Source organism: Aethalodelphis obliquidens, unplaced genomic scaffold (assembly GCF_003676395.1).
Source record: "Aethalodelphis obliquidens isolate GAN/ISIS:26980383/991018 unplaced genomic scaffold, ASM367639v1 scaffold8, whole genome shotgun sequence".
Classification (NCBI taxonomy): domain Eukaryota; kingdom Metazoa; phylum Chordata; class Mammalia; order Artiodactyla; family Delphinidae; genus Aethalodelphis; species Aethalodelphis obliquidens.
Genome location: NW_020837952.1, coordinates 59,126,286 through 59,145,964, shown reverse-complemented (window position 1 = coordinate 59,145,964; position 19,679 = coordinate 59,126,286). Strand labels below are relative to the sequence as shown.

The 19,679-nt window shown below is 50.3% G+C and overlaps 1 long non-coding RNA gene across 1 annotated transcript; it reads right to left on the bottom strand.

The window, feature by feature from the left end:
* Window positions 1–2,365: 2,365 nt before the first annotated feature.
* LOC113621131 (uncharacterized) lies at window positions 2,366–12,272 on the bottom strand. Its single transcript, XR_003433052.1, has 3 exons — window positions 12,207–12,272; window positions 10,429–10,440; window positions 2,366–2,375 (listed from the first exon to the last, which is right to left on the bottom strand). It is a non-coding gene; the product is annotated as an uncharacterized LOC113621131 (long non-coding RNA).
* Between the last annotated feature and the right edge of the window lie 7,407 nt (window positions 12,273–19,679).

Sequence of the window (19,679 nt, the reverse complement as noted above, 5' to 3'; positions counted from 1 at the left end):
TTTCTCTGGGGCCTTACGTCACAGATGCCCTAGGCAGGTGTGTGCACTGCGTCCCGGGTGATCTGGCCATGGGCTGGGTTCCAGCACAGCCGCCCAAGGCTACCACAGCCCCTCGGCCTCAGTAAACTGGCCGCCACCCGCCCCGGCTCCCCAACACCCGCCGGCAGCCGGCCCGACCCCAGGCTCAGGCCCGGGACTCCCGATCTCCCACCAGCCTCAGCTGCTAGGCTCTCCGGGCCTGGAGAAAGAGTCATGATGGTACCTGATTAGGATAAAAAAATGAATTCTGAAGGTGAACCCCGAGGCCCAAGCCTTTTTCTTGCCCCCTCCCCAAGGGCGTGCCCTGGTGGGTCAAGCAAACACCAAGGGGCGTGTGAAGGTGCCAGCCCAGCATGGGGCCCTGGGGAGACGGGGTGTCCAGGCAGGAGAATGGTGACGTTCCATAGCCATTTCACAGACAAGTAACTGCGGCCACGGCATGGAACTTCTAAACCACCTGAGCTCTGGTTTCTGAAGGAGCTGCGACAAAAGACACCAAACTTTACTCTGCGTCTGTTTCAGCAAGAAAGTCGCTTCTTTTGTCCGAATTCTTCAGCAGTGAGTGGCTAGTGAGCACAACCCCGTGCACGTATAAGCCCTACTACACGTCAGGCACGGAGCCAGGCCTTCATCGCGTCCATCGTGCAGACGCGGAAACTGAGGCTCCGGAAGCTGCGGGGTGATGTGCTGGAGGCCACGTGGCCAGGAGGCGGCAGAGCTGGATTCTGAGCCAGGCAGTCCTGTGTGACCCCAGACTTTCCACCTACTCGGGGAAAGCCCGGGAAAGCGCCCTCGACAAGGCCAGGGCGAGGGCCCCATCCTGACCACCGAGAGCCGTGGCCACACCTCTGGCTCCGGCCTCCCGTCGGGGGTCCCAGGGTGATGTGAAAGGGAACCTGCCCAGAGGACCGCCCCGGGCTAACAGAGGTCCACACCTCAGGAGGCGTCTTCTCCGTTCCCAGTGACCATGACTCCCACAGGAGCACACACAGGGCAAAGTGTCCGGCGTTGGAGCCAGCGGACCTGGGTTCTGTCACCTCTCATCTGAGCAGGTCACTTGAACCTCTCTGAGCCTCAGTTTCCCCTCTGATCAACGTGAGTGTGCCTGGTAACCGCCCCTTTCTGGGGGCCAAGGGCCTCGTGTGGCCCCCAGCTCCGCCAAGCCCCTTCCCTGTGGCTGGTCCCACCCAGGGGTAACACAGTCCAGGGACAGCAGAGCTTTCTCACTCTTGACCATGACCTGAAACTCGACCTCCTCTGCTGTGTGAGCCTTCTATCAGAAACCCAATTCCAGAAACGCCTCTTCTCCAAATTCTGAGGACTTCCTGCCTTACTGGGAACCGGGGCCCACAATACCAGGTCAGCTGCGACAGACGTGGGATCAGACTCAGCTCCCCATGAGGCTCCAGGAAGAACCCCGTGTGCCCAGCACTGTGGAAGCTCCAGGAAGGGGCAGGGTGAGTTTTACGCCTGTGCCACACAATGAAGTTCCAGGTACCATAACTACAACCACTATCGTATTCTAATTGCAACGAACCCAGTTAGAAACGTCTCCAGCCCGCCCCCCTCCCATCCCTGCAGTTGGGACCTGCCCATTCTGCCTGGCCCCAGGCTCCATGGCCGTGGCAAAGGGCTGTTGGGTGGCCGCTCGCCTCCGAGTCTGGCCACAGAGGAGGTGGGGACCCCAGCACGGAGAGAGAAGTTTTTCACAAAACAAGCAGAAAAGCATAATCTGTTCATCACTGCCTCACCGGCCACCCAGACTTCTTTACAGGTTTGAGAAAATAGCGTTCTCTCTTCTTTGGTGTTTGTCAACTCTGGGAGGCTGTCCGATGACAGGCATGGGCTCCAGGGGCTGACAGCTGGGTCCCAGACCCAGTTCTGCCACTAACCGGCTATGTGACTTGACCTCCCCGGGCCTCCGTTTCCTCACCTGTGAAACAGGGAGAATAACGCCTACCTCGCGAGACCGTTCTAGGATTACACAAGACAGTGAATGGAAACACACAAAGCCTTTTGATGTTCAGAAAAAGTCAGCTGCCCTGGGCCAGAGTTTGCAAACTAGAAGCCAGCAGGCCAGCCCTGCCCACAGCCGTATTTTGTTTGGCATATGTTTTTGGCTTTTCTAAATTTGCATTTGCTGCCAACATTAAAAATTAGAGAAATTCCAATAAAATGTCATTCTTTCTGTTTTCTAAAAATCAATCAATCAATTTTAAAATCTCACCGTCCTGGCCTAGGCAAGTGCTGAGTGCCTGTGCTTCCCTTAGACAGGAAGCAGAGGGCAGTTTGCCCACTCCCCACCTGCCCCTACTACTCACTCCCAGCCCACTTCACTCATTTTAAGGTACTGCCCACTCCGGGCAGCGTTGGGGACTCTGGCCCCGGCCACAGTCCCTGGAGACGAAAGGGACCAGACCTGGCCCCTGCCCCTCCGAGCTGCCAACCAGGCCGTGGGGATGAGCTCCCCAAGGCCCCTCTGCCTCCCCGCCTCACTCATCCTCCTATCTGTCATCCCAGCCTGGCCCAGGGACGCTGAGACGTCCTCTTGCTCTCCTCACAGGAAAGAATCAGGAGCAGAGAGGAGACGTGTTGGCTTCACCATCTCCATCCCAAGCAGGCCCCAGCAGAAGTCTGGAAAGCGAAGCCCCCGCCAGCACCCCGGGTGACACGGTGCAGAGCCCCCTCTCTCCAGTGAGGCTCAGGCTGCCGGCGGGGAGGGGAGAGGTTGCCTGGGCCTGAGCATCTGGAGAAGGGTCGTGGAGGACAGCCCAGAGAAGCCTGCCATTTCTGGGACCTGACTGTTGGGCCAGACACCTTTGGTAGAAAGGCTGGGCCCTCCCGAGGTGGGCTCTGTCACCTCCGCCTCGAAGCTGGGGAACGAGGGTCCCAGGTCAGGAACCTGCCCAGGTCCCGCAGCAGGTGAGCGGCAGAAGCAATGCTAGGTGCTGGTCCAGCTGACTCCACACCTCTGGGTCAGCAGCTCAGGTTCGTTCAAGGCCACCAGGCCAGCCCCTCGCCACGCTGCAGTCGCGGCCGGAGCCGTGGCCACCACGACTGCCTTCCAGCACCAGCCCGTGCGTTTCCACTTCACGGCATCCACCCACCCCACTCGGCGCGCCGCCCCGGCTGGGGCAGCCCGAGCCGCACTAATGTATTGATGTCACGTCTCTGACTGGGGGTGTTACTTAAGCAAACTAGCAAATTACTCCAACCATACAGTTTCATTTATTTCCGCAGCTCCTGACTACCAGGGACTGAGGAGTGGGCAGGAGGCTGTGGGCTGTCTCCTGTTCCTCCCACCTCGGATCACAGGAGGTAACTGAGGCTTCTTCCCTCCCGGGGAAGAACCAGCTCCCGGACATAAAGCCAGGTGGGGGGCAGCAGCCACAACATGCTGGCGTGATGCGCTCAAATACTGTCTGGTTTCTCCCCAGGAAGTGGGTGCCACACGGCTTGGAGGCAGGGGGCTCGTCCATTTGTGAACACAGAAACCTGCCAGCACCAGGCCCTGCTGAGCTGGACGTCCAGCCGCAAACACATCTCTGTCTGCGTGGTCACCTGGACTTGGCAACTCGCCAGCTGTGTGTAACCTTCAAAGACACTCAAGTATTATTATCCCCATTTTACACCTGGGAAAATGGAGGCTCAGAGAGGTTACACAAATCGATAATAAAGTGACGAACAAGCACAGAGGGTGATGGACTCTGACAGTTTTTGTGGCTTGACCTCATCAAACTCATCCTGAACTGGTACCATCACGCTACACCGCCTCTCAGAGGGCAGACAGATCATTGGATGGATGACGGATGGATGGATGGGTGGATGGATGGATGGATGGGTGGATGGATGGATGGATGGATGGATGAGTGGATGGATAGATGGATGGATGGGCAAAGAAGGATGGATTATGGATAGATGAATAGATGGAAAGAGAGAGATGGATGCCTTTATAAATCAATCAATCCATCTTGGGATAGCTCTGTCTCCTTTATAACAGCTGATTTCTGTCTACCTGGATCCCTCCCTTTCCTCCAAATTTTTCTTCCAACTGTCCTGGCAGGGTTTGCTATCCAGACCCACCTTCCTCACCCATAATCCTGACTGGCTCTCTCTGAATCCTCTCCCACTGGACCTGCTCTCTTGTAGATGGGGGTGGGAGAGCCAGAACCAAGGCTCTGGTACAGCTTAACGATCACAGAGGCAGGTGGAAAAGTCCCCTCCTCTGTTCTGGGGCTGCTACCTCTGTTGCTACAACCTAAAGCTGCATTAGGTGCTCACATCAGCCTGCAGCTCTTACCAATCTGATTGTGGATAAAATGCCCAATGACCAATCATCAGAGGCTTTCTGGCTTAGCTTCGTCTTCCCCCTCCTGTATCTGGGTAGTGAATGAGGGAGTGTTTGGGGGCCCTCGATGACCATTTGGCATGCAGGGGCTTTGTGGGGAAAAAGATGAGATGAAAACAAACTCTTCCTCCCCATGCCTGCCCAGAGGAAATTAATGTTGTTCCCTCTGCCCCTTCTTGCGGCTGTCCTTCCTGGCAGCAGAGAAGAGGGCTACTATACAGGGGGACCACCCCAGTGCCCAGATGGGAGCACCTGCCCTGACAAGCTGCCAAGGGTGCCTGAACCCCGGCTGTTCTCCAGCAGGTGTCTGGGGCTGTGCCCGCTTGGGGAGGCTCCGAGGGGACAAATGGGCCCAATGCCTTCTCACACCCACCTCCCTCAGCCCAACAGAAGCAAAGAATCCAGTCAGCCTATCCCAAAAGCCCAGCAAGCCAGAAACTCATTTTCTTCCCTGAAGCTGGGCCCTGTTTTAACCCCCCGGCCCTGGTCAGCCGCCCACAAGCTCTGTCTGAGCACAGGCTGTGCTCCAGAAGCTGGACAAGGCACCATACAAAGCTTAGCCCTGAGGTCTGTACCAGAAGTGACACACAGCTTCCAATCCACACCCCTCACTGGACAGAGGAGGGAACTGGAGCTCAGAGAGGGAAAGGGGCTTGCCTGAGGTCACACAGCAAGATAACAGCGAACCAGCACTCGAACCCCAGCCTCCCACCTCAGGAACGCAGAACAGTGGTCACACCAGCCAGCCTCTGGTCGGACATGCAGGCTGAGCTGGGGACTGGAAAGACGGGACATTCGGGAAGAGTGGCACAGAGACCTGAGGGTCTGCTTGGCTCCTGGGCCAGGCGCGCCTTGCTGGGATGTGATCTCCCAGCCTCGGGTCTGGGAGAAGCAGCAAGTCCTCGTGGAAACCAGCCCTCCTCCCTGCTTTTCAGAGCTGGTGGGCATTGTTATGCATTTGTATTCTGCGTGATAACGTCCAGCTCATCTTCCCCAAATGCTTCGTTTCTTCTCAGCCAGCTCACTTGAAATCCTGGCATTTGCTAGCCATGGATTTGTTGGTGGTAAAAGGACCATTAGGTATTCATCAGCAGAGAATTGGAAGATGATCACACTATTTTAACTTTTCATTTGCCGTCTATGGCCAAATAGATATGCACCCACACGTAGATTCCACACGGCAGCGAGTATGCGCGGGGTTCGGAGCTCAAAGGGGGATGCAGACGAGAGCTCTGCTACTTGCACTTCCAAGATTAATCTCCCTCCAAAAGGTTACAATTCTTTATCGCTAACGCTTACCCATCCCATTGAACAGAAAGTGCTACCTCCAAACTGCATAATCTGTTAAATTCAACGTGATATATGTGCGAGCTTCTCCGTAATCTGCGCCCCTCCCGGGGCGGCGTATGGGGCCCGGCAGAGTTTTACTGTTCTCTGAACGCAGCGGCAATCAGACAAATGCCCACTTATGGTTCCTCCCGCCCATCCCCGTCTCGCAGAACACAGCAGAGGGGAATGGAATAAAGAGACGGCATAACGATCTCTGATTGCATTTTTAGCGCGTCTTTGACAGTTCCGTGTTTAAACACTTGCCCATGTCTGGGAGATTCACGTGACCAGACTTCTCGGGATGGCGCTCGATCTAGAGTAACTCTGCAATGGAGACTCGGCTTCAAGCTGCCGCCGGGGCTGCAAGGGGCTCGGGCACACGTGTGCCGTCGCCATGCACACACAGATGACACGGGCCGGCGACGCAACAGGGGAATCTGCGTGCAGCCCGAGCGGGCGGGAGAGGCTGAAGACAGGTGCCTGGGCCGAGGGCAGGGCTGAGAGATGGGAGCACACTGCACGGGCTGTGTCCCCCAGACGCTGGTTTGTGCTGCCCTGTGCGCCAGGCACTGTGATAAGCAATTTCGAGGCAACGCTTCTAGACACCCTTAGAAAGCAAGGCTGGACCCCATCTCTGCCTCCTCCTGGCTACTCGGCCTGGAGTGGAAACCCTCACTTCTCTGAGTCTGAGCATCCTCATCTATAAAGGCGGAATGTTTAGGGTTCTGCACAGAGTTCTTGGAAAAATCAAACTAGGGAAGACACATAAAGCCCCTGTATTGTACTTATACAGAGATTTGGTTTAATCAGGTATGCTAAGACTTGCAGACACGGAAATGACTGCCTTGAGGAAGCAGGTTATACTCACAGATCCCTAGAAACAGGGCAAGCGGGCAGAGGATGGGCTAGTGAATAACGCGGGTGGGCTTGGGGCGCAGGGCTGACCCTTGTCGTCTGCTCCCAGGCCCTGGGGCGATTGATTGATCAGGGCAGTGTGTGCGACAGCCCCATGCAGGACGTGGCTGGGGGTGGGGTGTGGAGTCTGGATGAGTTGGTTTGCTTGTGAAAGGTGTGCTCAGAGCTGAGTCCTTTACTATCTCTACAATGGGTTAACTCTGGGGGGGTAGTCCCTCGGGGTCAGCCGGCCTCCAAGATGCCAAGCCATCAGGATTCAGAAAACCAAAGGCATGATTTATACAACCTGGGTGGTAGCTGTTATCGCTGTCTTGAGGGATGTTAGGAGGAGTAAATGCCATGCTCTGCTATGAAATCCAGAAATGTTAGCTGGGAAGATGGAGATGAGAAAAGAGGCCTAAGAAAGTCAGGTCACTTGCCTGGGGTCACACACAGCAGCGCTGGAGTCCAAATCGCCTGCCTCAACCTGGTGTCGAGACACACCCCCCACTGTAGGACAGACAGTCCTGGGAGGGCAGACCCTCCACCGGCCGAGCTGCAGGCCGGCCCCCTCGGGTCCCACGGGGGAGGCACTGGAGTCACAGCCCAACACCGGTGCCCGTATTTAAAGGCAAATGAGATTTTTCTTCTGTTTCATCCTAACAGCCAAAATGTTTAACTTTCAAACGTTTGTTTTTCCTGGGAAATGTTTTAAAAACAGGAACATTCAGTCCTAATCATCAGTTTAAATGCCTGTTTCAATTGCTACCACAGAGCACACAGGACGTGAGGCTGAAGGGGACAGCTGAAAGGTTTCTGGGTTCTTCCTCCCCCAAACTAGGCCTCCTGTAGCCAGAAAGATTTTGTGGGAACCTCCCCAGAACACACATGCCCAAACACTTCATGAAAGAGGCTGCCCAGGGCCCTCACAAGGGGCCAAGCTGGTGACCAGGGATGTAACACGCATTCAGAACTCAAGGCTACGGCGCCCCCTCCAGGCCAGGCCCTGGTGGTGCCCTGACCTCTCCTTTCCGCAGCAGGACACACCGTGCACCCCTCTGAGCTGCTTGAGGCCTCTTTGCTCACGCTGTCCCACCCACCTAGGACCCTCTTCCTGCCCTTCTCTCTGAGCCAACTCCAACTGATTCTCCCTTCAATGGGCCCAAGTGCCACTTCCTCCAGGCTGCCTGCCATGAGCATCCTTTTTCACCCAGCACTCGGGGCTCCCAGCTCCGCCCAGCCTGAGCTCTCGCTGTCGCTGCCTCGTCTGCTTCCCCCACCAGCCGGGCGTCCTCCCAGGCTGGGACCAGCCTGCTTCCTCTCCTGCGCCCAGCACAGGGCTGGCTATGGGGGAAGTGCTCATACACGCTCACTGAATCCAAGATGTATTACCATCCTCGTAGGATAGAGGATGAGGATCAGATGGTGAGGGCAATGACTCACCAAAGGTCCCCAAGCAGTCCACTACGGAACGTTCCAGAAGGATCATCGTTAAGATGCTGACCGGCCTCTCGGGTGGCAGCCCCCAAGCTGTCGTGGCTTCCACTCCCTCAACAGACGTCAAGGTGGGCACAAGGCCCAGGTGTGGGGCTGACACCCGGAGGCTCCAGTAAGAGCCTCCCCGGAGGCAGGGAGGCCTGGGTTCAGCCTCGGCTCTGCTACCACATCACCGGACCCGGGTGAGGCCTACCCCTGCTCAGGCCTCAGTTTCCCCATCTATCCCATGAGGAGGTCCTGACCCTTAGAGAGCCCTTTCAGCTTTCTAAGACCCTCCAGGAGGTGCCGGGGTTGCAGGGGGGCTTCCCAAGGCAGGTGCTAATAGGGCCAAACAGCAGGACAGAAAGGGCTCACACAGGGCAGGGCATTGTGAATGCCCACGTGTGCCTGCTTGTTGCTGACATCCTGTGGAATCAACAGTAAAGGAATAAAAAGGTATGACGCTCCACAAGAAGCAAAGCGAGCTGTGGCCAGAGCCCCAGGCGGTTCAGGGACCCAGGCTCAGTGCACGGTCTGACCTAGAACCCATGGGAGCAGGTAGGCCTAGGGCCCCTCCCCCATCACACCTGTCACCACGCCCTTTACCCACCAATCTCCGCAGGAGAGGGTATTTACTCTCAAGGGAAAATAACAGCTCCACAGAGCCCATTTAGGGACCACAAGGCTTGAGGGAGGATGGGCAGTGAGGTCGGAGGCTGAACAACAGTAGGATAAAGTGAAAGAATAAACACAGTGACTGTGCAGACCCCAGGCCCCTTCCCCAGTGAGCTCTCAGGTTCTGGAAGCCAGACTTGGAAACTGGGGAACTCATTTCTGGGGAGAAAGATAAGTCCAGGAGAAAAAACCTACAGATAGTGATACGAGGGGCTCCCCAGAGAGATGGCCAGGACCCCATCACAGTACAACCTCCACCCCCCCCACACACACACGTATACACACAGCTTATCAACAGCTTTCAAACGTCTAGTTCTTAAACACAACACACAGGATCATCAGACCTCGGAGAAAAGCCTCCAACCTGAAAATGGAGGCAGAGGCCAAAACAAGAAGAAAGGAAATTGGAGGAAAAGGGGCTGATGCGGGGGGAAAAAATAACATATAATTACCACCATTGGTGAGATAACAGAAGATATTACACCCGTGAAATTCTAGCAGGGTGCTCTTAACAAAAGAAATTAAAACGTGGCAGAATTTTAAAATTTTGGTTAGAGAGTAGAAGATGGAATTGAGGAAGTCTCCCAGAGACTGAAACAAAATGACAATAAAGTGAGTACCAGGCAAGGAAAGAGACAAAAATCAGAGAATCCAAACCAGAGGTCCCACATTTGGATACTATGAAAAAGAAGTCAGAAAAAATAGAGGGGAGGGAAATTTTGAGGAAAAAAAAAAAAAAAAAAGAATATGAGAGAATGTCCCAGGATTAAAGGACAATATTTGCTCCATTAAAAGGGTTACCTGAGTGACCACAATAATGAATGAAAAAACACCCACATCTGAGGCACACTGCCCAGAAACAAAACAGGTCATGTACAAAGGGTGAGATATCCAAACGAATATCTTCAAGAGTGACACAGGAAACTAAAAGAAAACAGAGCAATGCCTTCCAAATTTTGAGGGAAAACGATCTGCTACCCAGAATTCTACACCCAGACAAACTACCAATTAAGACTGAGGACAAAATAAAGACTTTTCCTGACATACAATTTTGCCAAACATTTATCTCCAGCACATTCTTTCTCAGAAAGCTACTCAAGGGTGTGTTCCACCAGAATGAGGGAGTAAACCAAGAAAAAGGAAGCCATGGGATCCCGGAACCAGGAGCTCCAAGAGAAAAGGAAGGCGAAGGGAAATGGTGAAGGGGGATCCAGGATGACGAGTGTACACAGGCCTGGAGGGCAGCTAATCCAGGCAGGGGTTGGAGGCTCAGGAAGTATAAGAAAAATGGGCCATCCGATGGCCTGGCCCAGCCCAGCACACTGCTGAGGGGCACTTCAAACCCTGCAGGAGACAGGGATGAACCACAATGGGTACAAGGAAACACAAGCAAACAAAACAATTTACTACTTTAGGAAAAACAATAGGTTATGCAATGAATATTTAACCAAAAACTGTGATGGGACTACAGCAGAAAGATAAGAGAGGAGATGTGTATATATGGGTAGAGAGACTAAGTCTCTAAATTTTCATTTTTCATAGTAAGACATTAAAAAGTAATCCCTAAAACTGAAAAATAAAGAACAGCAATATAAGGTTGTTACTCAGAGACATCGTGGTGATAAATCGGTAGCTACCAGATTTGCACAGGGAATAGGAATCAGGACTGGGGAGGGGACCTGGGGAGGAGGCTGCTGGCTTTACCATAAGCCTTGTAGCATGTTGTGACTCATTCTGCACATGTATTACCTTAATGCAAATAAAACTGTGATGAAATTAAAAGACGGCATTGGAGGCCAGGCCCTCCTCGCCTGCCTCCTACCTCTGCCCAGGGCAGCCTGACCTCTCACTGGTTCTACCCGCTGCTCAAAATCTAGAACCAAATCAAACTGGGTCACAATTGAATCTGTAGACTGTTTTGCATGGTACTGACATCTTAAGAATCTGATTCTGAGGGTCTAAGGGCTGGGATGACTCTAGCAACCAGGTGCAAAGGCAGGTGACCTGGTCAAGCATCTCCTAACCCTGGTAGGTCAGACAGCCACTAATAACATCACAGGTATCACCTGCTGAGAGTCTGAGACAGGCTCCCTCCTGCCTTACTTCTAACTCTCACAACAGCCCCACAAAATGGGCAGTAGATTGGCAGATGAAGAAATTGGGACTCAGTGAGTTTAAATAACTACAAAATGGGTAAGCAGAGAAGTGGGATTCCATCTGTAGCTGAAGCCTCAATCTCTCCATTTCTGTCACACCACCAAGACATTACATATGCCAAAGAAATATTCCTCAGGAAAAAAAAAAGAAAAAAATGGTACCATATACTTGAGTCCTTATAAAATCTCCCCTGCTATGAGGAGCTCTTGATGATTTTATTTTAAACGACATAACATTTTGGAGCTATCTTGTGGCTTCAAAAACAAGCCTTTACAGACCATCTTGAAAAGCAACACAGATGTCAGAACAAGTTAAACGAGTTCAGCAGAGGTGCAGGATACAAAAACAACGGCAAGACAAGCAGTTGCATTTCTACACACTAACAATAAACAATCTGAAAAGGATATTAAGAAAACAATCCTATTCGCAATAGCATCAAAAAGAATAAAATAGGACTTCCCTGGTGGTGCAGTGGTTAAGGATTCACCTGCCAATGCAGGGGACACGGGTTCAAGCCCTGGTCCAGGAAGATCCCACATGCCGCACAGCAACTAAGCCCGTGAGCCACAACTACTCAGCCTGCGCTCTAGAGCCCGCGAGTCACAACTATTGAGCCCGTGTGCCACAACTACTGAAGCCCGCGCATCTAGAGCCCGTGCTCTGCAACAAGAGAAGCCACCACAATGAGAAGCCCACACACTGCAACGAAGAGTAGCCCCCGCTCACCACAACTAGAGAAAGCCCGCGTGCAGCAACGAAGACGCAGTGCAGCCAAAAATAAATAAATAAATTTATTTTTTTTAAAAAAAGAATAAAATACTTAGGAATAAATTTAACCAAGGAGGTGAAATATTTGTACACTGAAAACTCCAAAATATCTGCTGAAAGAGACTAAAGAAGACACCAATAAGTGGAAAGAAGTCCTGTGCTCATGGACTGGAAGACTTCATATAGTTAAGATGTCAATACTATTCAAAACAATCTACAGATTCAATGGAATCCCTACAAAAATCTCAATGATGTTTCTTTCAGAAACAGAAAATCCATCCTAAAATTCATATGAAATCTCAAGAGTCCCTGAGTAGCCAAAATAATCTTGAAAAAGAAAAACAAAGTTGGAGGTCCCACACGTCCTGATTTCAAAACTGACTACAAAGCTACAGTAATTAAAACAGTATGGTACTGGCATAAATACAGACATATAGATCAATGCAATAGAAGAGAAAGCCCAGAAATAAACATATATGGTCAAATGATTTTCGACAAAGGGGCTAAGAGGGAAAAGAACAGTCTTTCAACAAATGGTGCTGGGAAAACTGGACATCCAATGCCAAAGAATGAAGCTGGCCCCTTAACATCATATACAAAAATGAACTCAAAACGGAACAAAGATCTAAAGTTAAGAGCTAAAATTATAATACTCTTAAAAGAAACCATAGGGGGGAAGCTCCATGACATTGGATTTGGCAATGATTTCTTGGATATGACACCAAAAGTGCAGGCAACAAAAGAAAAATATATCAAAATTTAAAACTTCTGTACATCAAAGACACCATCAGCAGAGTGAAAAGGCAACCCAAAGACTGGGAAAAGAATTGCAAATCATATTTCTGGTAAGACGTTAATACCCAGAATATACAGAGAGCTCCTAAAACTCAACAACAAAAACCCCCAAACAATCCAATTCAAAAATGGGCAGGGGACTTGCATTGAGATTTCTCCAAAATGGCCAATAAGCACATGAAAAGATGTTCCACGTCACTGATCATTAGGGAACTGCAAATCAAGCTGTGAGATAACAACCTCACATCCATCAGGATGGTTACTATCAGAAAAACAGAAAACCGCAAGCGCCGGTAAAGTTGTGGAGAAATGACAGCCCTTGGACACTGTCGGTAGGAATATAAAACAGAACCGCCGCTGTGGAAAACAGTATGGAAGTTTCTCAAAAAATTAGAAACAGAACTAGCATATGATCCAGCAGTTCCATTTCTGGGTATATGCCCTGAAGAACTGGAAGCAGGGACACAAACAGGCACTTGTATCCTCAAATTCGCAACAGCCCAAAGGTGGGGGAACTCAGGTGTCCATTAACAGATAAACGGATAAGTACGATGTGGCGTAGCCACACAATGGAATATAATTCAGCCTTAAATAGGAAGGGAATTTTGACCCACGCAACAACATGGATGGACCTTGAGGACATTCTGCTCAGTGAAATGAGCCAGTCACGAAAGAACAACTACTGTGTGATTCCACTTATACGAGGTCCCTGTCGTCAAATGCACAGAGACAGGAAGTGGAATGGTGAGCGCCAGGGGCTGGGGAGGGGTCAGTATTAATGGGTGCGGCGTTGCAGTTTGGGAAGATGTCCAGGAGACGGATGGGGCGATGGCTGCACAGCAATGTGAACGTGCTTCACGCCACTGAGCTGCACACTTGAAAAAGGTTAAAATGGTAAATGTGATGTATATTTAACCACGATTTAAATTTTAAAATAATCTTAAAAGAAGAGAACCAAGGGCCTTGAATTCCAGACACTAGAATTGTGAGCAGGTAGAACCAAAGATTCTTGGAACTCTTAGAATCCTAGAATCTTAGAGCCCTGGAAGCCAATCATTCTAAAAGCAAACCATTCTAGAACTTTAGAAGTCATCAAGGTTTACAGGTGGAGAGGGACTGAGTGGCCATCTAGAGTCTTGCCCCCCTCACCCTTCCCCCTTTATCAAAAAGTCCTAATTGAGGAGCTCCAGGCCAGGAAGCCTATACCTGCTTCCATCCTTCCAGAAAATTCCCAGCATGGATGTCACCTGGGGTTTGACAGCCCTGGATGAAAGACATGACTACGGGGACAGATACCTGGCCTTCATGTTACCTTTTTCCAAAAGGTTCCTCTGGTGCCTTGTGACACCTACAGACAACCCTTTTAAAGGGGAAAAAAATTGGCCCAAAACAATATTCTTTGCAGTAGCAACTGAAATAAGTATTTGAAAATGATTAAGGCAAAAGGTTCCTATTTTTTAAATACTTCTTAGTGAAACCAAGTGTTTTAAAGGTAAATAAACATTTTGGAGATTAAGATACATGAAAGTAAAATCATCTTGCCACCTCTGTTGACGTCTACTTCATTCTACAGTCATTCTCCTTGGCCCTAATAAGTGCCGGACCCTGTGCTGGGAGCTGGGGACAGAGAGGTCCCGACCCGGCCCCTTCTCCTGTTGTCCATTGTGGAAAAGATACACGCGGGAAATCTGGGATCTGTGATGCGGGCGGTACCAAGTCATAGGGAACCGTAAACAGTAGCGAGTTTTCCTTTCCCTGACCAGGAGTGAGGGAGGAGCTCTGAAAGGTGGATAAGAGGGAACACCATAGAAATAGCAGCTCTCCAGGCAGGCGAGGCTGGGAAGGGCATCCCGGGAAGAGAACCCCACACCGGCAAAGGCATGCAGGTGGGAGAATCACCTGCTAGGTATTCAGCAATTGCTTAGAAGCCCAGGGCAGACGGGGCTGCAAGTGGGGACAGGCCTGGGAGGGACAGATGGGGTCACACCAGGAGGGGTCTCCACTGCCCGGAGAAGATCTGGACTTCCCCCGGACACAGCAGAAAACCAAAAAAGAGCATTAAGGGGAGAGGGGATACGGTTGGATCGATGAACAAAAAACTTTCAAACACAAATATGACAAACGTTAATCTGGAAAGTGACTATTTTGAGAGGCTGGGATGCTACCAGAGAAAGCCCCGCTTTGTCAGCTCCATGTTTCCCCTTCAGGGTCACGGCTGTCAAACCAGCCCAGAATTAGCTCCGAACGGCCTTCTGAGAGCTCTCAGATCTTCATTTGCATCGTGCGCGCTCGGAAAGGTGTGACATTCTTCTTCTTAAGAGAAATCAAAGAAACAAACCTATACACTTAAAAAAAAACCCTGATTTTCTTTAAAACAAATTTCAAAGAACGAAATCCTAACTTTTAAATATCTGATTTTTAAAAAGGAAGGCATCCATGGACTTCCCCGGGGGTCCAGTGGTTAAGACTCTGTGCTCCCAATGCAGGGGACCCAGGTTCCATCCCTGGTCAGGGAACTAGATCCCGCGTGCCTCAATGAAGATCCTTCAGGCGACGAAGAAAATCCCTGTGCCACAACTAAGACCCAGCGCAGCCAAATAAATAAATATTTTCTTAAAAGGAAGGCATCTGTGCATGATGTTAATAATAGTAATGAAAGCTCCCATCAACTGGGCATCTACTTTTTTGCTGGGCCCTTTAGATGCATTCATAAAATAGCCACAACAAAAACAGCAGAGGCATTTATTATCATGTGTTTATCTCACACCAGGTCCTATGGTGAGCCCAGATCAGCCCCTGCCTCACTGAACCCTCCCAATATCGGCCCCCTTTTACAGATGAGAAAACTGAGGCTAAGGGAGAGGACATAACATGCCGAAAGCCAGGTGGCTTGGAAGAACAGAGCCACAATCCGAACCCGAGGGGTGTATCCAGACCCACACGCTGGAACAGGATCCCAACTGCAGTGTCTTATTCAATCCTCACAATAGCCTACAAAGAAGGTGTGTCAGCCCCACACTGTAGATGGATACCCTGAGGCCCAAGAGAGTAATGACTTCCTCAAGGTTGCGCAGCAGGCATGTGGCCAGGGAGGGCTGGGGAGGCAGTCCCACCGGCTCCAAAGCCTACATCCTTTCCACTGGCTCCTCTGTCACTTCAGGAATTTAATTTATAAATAATAAATGGTAATAGCGAGTGCCTACTGGGCTGGTGCTGTCCGTGGTGCTGAAGACGCAACATGCCTGAGATGGACAAGATCCCTGCCTTCCAGAAGTGGACCTTCGTGGGATATTGGCAATAAAGGAACAAAGAATTAAGTACCAGGTCAGGTGAGGATAACAGATATGGAAAAATGAAGCCAGGTGAGCAGGACAGGGCACACTGGGGTAGCGAAGCAGATCAATGTAGGGCCATCAGGAAGGCCTCTCTGGAAAGGTGACCCCTGAGAGCCAGGAACTGGGTGACCTCCGGGAAACCACACGCCTGCACCGGGTCTCAGTCTCCTAATCTGTAAAGTGGGGATGGCATTACTCAGGACCCAGGCTGTTTGCTTCAAGGGAGAAGTGAGCAAACAGCATGAAAGCACTTTTACACTGTAAAGTGTCGTCCGGAAAACAATCGTCGCTGTTCAGCCCTCCCACGACTTGGATACAAGGCTTTGCAGCAAAATGTGTTTTTCACGTAAGAAATGTAAGGTCCCTCAACCACTTAAACATGACTTTATTTAGTTGGTCCTGATGTTATAAAGTGTTACTCCTGCCCATAAATATCAGAACAGACTTGGTAAGGAGGAATCTGTTAACAGCAAGGGTTGGGATTTTCTGAATATACAAGGGGAAGTTCCCACACGAAACAGGTCACCTTAGGCATTAAAAGAAATAATTTAAACATTTTAGAAGAGCACAGGCCTCGATTCCACTTTAATTTACTGTGCGACCTTGGGCAAGCTCTTCGCCTAAGCTTGGTTCCTTCTCCCATAGAGACAGGAACAGCAGAGACCTCAAGGGGTTGTCTTGCCCCTACAGTAGCCATTAACTCCCTGTGGCTATTTAATTTCAAACTAACTGCCATGAAATGAAACACATAAGTCAGTTTCTCAGTCACACTAGCCCCATTTCAAGGGCTCAAAACCCACAAGAGGCAGGTGGCCGCAGTAGTGGACAGCTCAGGTCTAGGGCCTTGCTACTCATCAGCTGGGAGCTGGCGAGAAATGCGGATGCTCCAGCCACCCCAGGCCTGCTGCACTGAGATCTGCGCTTTAACAACCCCCCCCCCCCCCGCAACCTCTCTAGGGAAATCTCACGCACCTGAAGTCTGAGAAGGGCTGCCGGGGAGAGAGCAGGTAGGGAGACACCCTATGGGAAGGCGTAGCTCTGTAACAATGACAAGGATGACAGGGCGCTTTCCACACCCTCTCTTAGTGGGGGTCACAGTCTCCAAACCGAACTAGTCACAGAACTTCTGACAAAGGCTGCGCTGAGTCCAGGTGCAGAAGGCAGGCAGGGGAAGGTGGTGTGGACAGGAAAATGGAATCCCTCAGACATTTCAGAAGTTTGTGTGCACACGGGGACAGAATATTTCAATTCTGTGCTGGCCAGGATTTTCTGACTTGTTGCCTATTCCTGTTTTGGAATGAAGTCCAACATGAAAATGACATTTAAAAAACCCACAGGCTGACTTCATGTCCAAACACATCTCTCCATGTTTGTAGAAAAAAAAAAAAAAGAAAGAAAGAAAAGAAGCATACCAGCAAGAGAATCTTGCTTCCCCCAATTCGTGAATGGCCAGCCAGCTACTTCTCTTTCAACCAACGATTTCCTCTGATGGTTCCACAGCCTTGCCCCAGCGCTGACGCTGACGAGTGAAAAAGCCTCAGAGCACAAGTTGTTTTTAACACTTCATCTCTCACCTGCACAATCACCAGCCTGGGAGGAAGTCATCAACATCCTCCACTGGACGGATGAGGAACCAGAGATGCAGGGCAGGGGAGTCACCTGCCCTCCGTCTCACGCCTGGGAGGCAGGTGAGTGTCTAACCTGACCACAGGCTACCACTTCACCCAGTTCTGTCTCCACCACGTCGTGGCCTTTTGTTGTTTGTATTTCTCTTGAGTAGGAGTCTCGGCTGTTTTGCTACCCACTGTATCCTCGGCACCTAGAAGAGTCTAGAACTAGGTATGTGCTCAGTAAATGTGTGTTGAATGAATGAATGAACTGTAATGGCAGCAGCACCTCCAGACTCAGACCCTTGGTTAGCCTGCCCCTTCGAGCTGGAAGGCCTGCACCCCACCGTCCACTCGTCCAAACACTATCTAAATGCCAAGGACCCTGTCAAGTGCCACTTCCTACATGAAGCAACCCCACCTACCCTACTTGGTCCCCACGCAGCCTCTGTTTCTCCCACTTGCCCCTCAGGCCCTCCATGGAACTCCAGCCACGTGCCTCCTTGCCGGTCTTCAAATGCGCCACCAACGCTCCTGACTAAGAGCTGCTGCCTCTGTCCAGAATGGCCCCCCCCCAGACATGTGCGTGGCTGGCTCCCTCCATTCCAGTCTCTGCTCAAATGTCACCTCATCGGAGGGTGATGTCATGCCCTGTCCTCTTATCCCTGACCCCCCAACATATCAAAGCTCTGTTTATCCATGGCCTGTCTTCTGTGTGTTCACTGCTACATCCTCGGTGCCCAGAATCAGGCCCTGCACGTAAAAAGGGGTCAGCAAACACCCGTTGAGTAAAGAATCAGGTGCAAATGGGAAAACACACAATAATGATGATGACTACTATGGGATAGGGTTAAAACAAGTGAGAAGGGAGACACCAGACAGCAAAGATACATAAGATGGTGGGAGGAGGGGCGGGGTGGGTGCGTTCCAGGGACCTTTGGGCAAGAGTGGCAATGTTGATTAATTTTAGGCTAAGTTGGATATGCATATTAAAATATTATGAGTAACCACTAAACAAATCGAAAAGGAATGTAGAATTTCCAAACCAGTAGAGGGGAAAAAAAGAAACTTCAATCAATCCAAAAGAAAGCAGAGGAGGGAGACGGAAAGCACAAAATGAATGACAGAGACGTTTTATATACTGGGAAAGACTAAACAAATATTCATTGTTATTACTCAAGTACAAACATCTTTACCGAGGTCCTCCTACACAGAAACGACCAGGGCACAGGTCTGATCCCCAAGGGACTCACAGCTGAGTGAAATGGACATCAAACGTCCACAGGGGATGGACCATTCAGAGGGGCTGGTACATTTCCTCCTCCCATAATCACAGCCATTTGCCAAATGCATCTATCTTTTTCACCTTGGCCCCCAGGAAGCTCAGGCTCTAATTTCCAGCCCACAGAGTCCACATGAGCCCCAGGTGTTGATCTTCTAGGCGCTCCCTCTGAGCTGCTCTGATTTCTTTTTCTTAACACTGGCTTTTAATTTATCATCAACACTCTACCATTTTACTATTCTTATTGTTTCTATAAACCGTCTCAAATCCTTTGACACAAGGTGGGTATAAATTAGCAAGCAAAAAGTCCAAACGAACAACAAAACGCACAAAATAAAACGAAGGAAGAACTTTCAAAGAGCCCAGATCTTTCAGAGAAATGCCCTTCTACCTTATTTAAACATTAAAAAGAAATGTTTTTTAACTTAAGGCAGAGATTTTTAGGATGATGGTCTTAAAAAAAAAAAAACACTGCAAAACATGTTTGAAATACCTACACACACACACACACACACACACACACACACACACACAACAGGGGGTCTCATTTCATTTCCAAAGCCATTCTGTTGTAAATAGATAATTAGCACTTAAGCACACCTTTCAGGGGGTTTATATATTAACATGAAAATACCGTAATTACGGCTGGCCAAAGTCGCTTGACGACCACTTAGAATTCTAGATTTTTCATCTTTATTAGAAGTTAACTTGCTCTCTTTTAGCCCCTGAAACACAGCTTGGCTTCGTGAGAAATTCTTTTTGGTGAAGAATAGAGCAAGTTAATCTTTTGAATGAATACCAAACCTCCACCGCACTCTTCCTCTAGATTTCTGAGCGTTGGTCTCCCTCTCTCTGGGCGACCACGTGTTTGTCAGTCACCTTGGCCGCTGCGACTACACGCCACCAAAATTCCTCAACACCAACGTGCTTCTGAGCGGACACAGCCAGAAATGACATGAACCCAGAGTCCAAAC